The sequence below is a fragment of the Drosophila persimilis genome, unplaced genomic scaffold, assembly GCF_003286085.1.
Source record: "Drosophila persimilis strain 14011-0111.01,24,50 unplaced genomic scaffold, DperRS2 tig00000631-arrow-arrow-pilon, whole genome shotgun sequence".
NCBI lineage: Eukaryota > Metazoa > Arthropoda > Insecta > Diptera > Drosophilidae > Drosophila > Drosophila persimilis.
The window spans coordinates 797,976-800,035 of record NW_020825327.1 but is presented as its reverse complement, the minus strand read 5'-3'; the positions used below and the strand labels follow the sequence as shown (position 1 = coordinate 800,035).

General features: G+C 50.5%; 1 long non-coding RNA gene across 1 annotated transcript; it reads right to left on the bottom strand.

Annotated features, from left to right (window-relative positions):
* Nucleotides 1-766: 766 nt before the first annotated feature.
* On the bottom strand, nucleotides 767-1,567 carry LOC113566226. Its single transcript, XR_003409002.1, has 3 exons — nucleotides 1,307-1,567; nucleotides 1,050-1,225; nucleotides 767-983 (listed from the first exon to the last, which is right to left on the bottom strand). It is a non-coding gene; the product is annotated as an uncharacterized LOC113566226 (long non-coding RNA).
* Nucleotides 1,568-2,060: the final 493 nt, after the last annotated feature.

The following is a 2,060-nucleotide window of genomic DNA, read 5'->3' as shown; positions in this document are numbered from 1 at the left end:
AATGGTCAGGAATTCCTGGAGAAGCTGGGCGTGGAGGCTCGTCGATATTCTTCTATAGTGAAGGTAGCGAATGGGGAAGATCGCGCAATCGTTGGCCGAGTAGAATTACCGGTGAAATACAAGGGAGATGTAAAAAGATTAACGTTTTTCGTATGCCCTTTCTTGGAACAGGAAATTTACTTGGGGGTAGACTTTTGGCAGGTATTCTCATTGGCTCCTGAGGTGATGGGAGAAGGTCCAGTAGGGGCATCTCACAGATTAGTGGAAGAAGTGCTGGCTGATCAAGTCGCTCACTATGTGGAAGGCCCGGAGAAGGAGATAGTGCAGGAAGAATGGGAGTTGTCAGAAGAGCAAAAGGCAGCCTTGGATCAGGTGAAGGAAGATTTTCTGACTTTCGAAGCCGTAGGCCTGGGGAGGACGTCGAGAGAGACTCACAAAATTCAGTTGGTGGAGAAGGCCGAGCCTGTGAAGGATCGGCATTACCCGCTGTCGCCAGCGATGCAGGAAGTGGTGTGTGGTGAGGTGGACAAAATGTTGGCTTTGGGAGTCATCGAGTACAGTGATAGTCCGTGGAGCAACCGTACCACCGTGGTGCGAAGGCCGGGCAAAAATCGTTTCTGTCTCGATGCCCGAAAGCTCAACAAAGTAACCATCAAGGACGCTTACCCACTTCCTAGCATCGAGGGGATTTTGTCGCGTCTCGATCAGACGATATATATCTCCAGCGTCGACTTAAAATTCGCTTTTTGGCAAATCGAGCTGGACGAGCAGAGTCGACCAAATACGGCGTTCACGGTGCCGGGACGGCCTCTGTACCAGTTCCCTTTGGCCTCTGCAACACCGCACAACGCCTATGTAGACTGGTCGATTCGGTGATTCCGGTGGAGATGCGTTCAAACGTCTATGCGTATCTCGACGACTTGCTGATTATAGCTGAGGACTTCCAAACGCACGTGAAGATTCTGCGACAGGTTGCCGAGCGTCTACGAGAAGCAATTTTAACGATAGGGCTGAGCAAATCTCATTTTTGCTATTAAAACATTAAATACCTGGGATTTATAGTGGGAGGAGGAGCGCTGAAGATGGATCCGGATCGTGTGTCGGCCATTTTGCGCATTCCCGAGCCCCGATCTGTTCGAGAATTGCGTAGTTTCCTGGGAACTGCGGGCTGGTACCGGCGCTTTATGAAAAACTATGCTGAGATGGCCGGTCCGCTCACAGACGCCTTGAAAAAGTCGGGAAATGGAAAGTTTAAATTGACTGAGGAGGCAAAACGAGCCATGGGGGAGCTAAAAGCTGCACTCACCTCGGCACCAGTCCTGGTACACGCGGATTTCAAGCGCCACTTCTACATACAGTGCGACGCCTCACATTATGGGGTAGGAGCCGTACTCTTCCAACGGGATGACGAGCAGAACGAGATGCCCATAGCGTTTTTCTCTGCCAAACTGAATTGCCACCAAAAAAAAACTACTCGGTGACAGAGAAGGAGTGTCTGGCAGCCCTCATGGCGATCCTAAAGTTCCGTCCGTACGTAGAGCTTATGCCGTTTACAGTCATAACTGACCACGCCAGTTTCAAATGGCTCATGGCCATGAAGAACCTGGATGGTCGCTTAGCTCGTTGGTCCCTTCAACTGCAGGCCTTCGATTTCGGCATAGAACACCGGAAAGGAGCGGGCAATGTAGTGGCAGATACATTGTCGCGCAGTATTGAAGAGCTGGAAGTGGATCCGAGTAGTATACTGGGTTTTGAAACGGTGGAGTTTGAATCTGGAGAATATCAGGAGTTAAGGAAGGAAATAACAGAGAACCAAGACCGCTTACCTGATCACCAGATTGTTGACGGAATGATATTCAAGCGCATGCGCTTTGAACTGGATGATCAACTGGAGGGCGCCGTCTGGAAATTGTGGGTTCCGAGTTCGCTGACGGCCGCGTTGATAGACAAAGCACATTCGGAAGAGAAGACAGCGCATGGAGGAATCGCCTAAACCTTGCACTTATTGCGTAGGCAGTTTTACTGGCCGAACATGGCGATAGAGGTGCGGGATTATATCC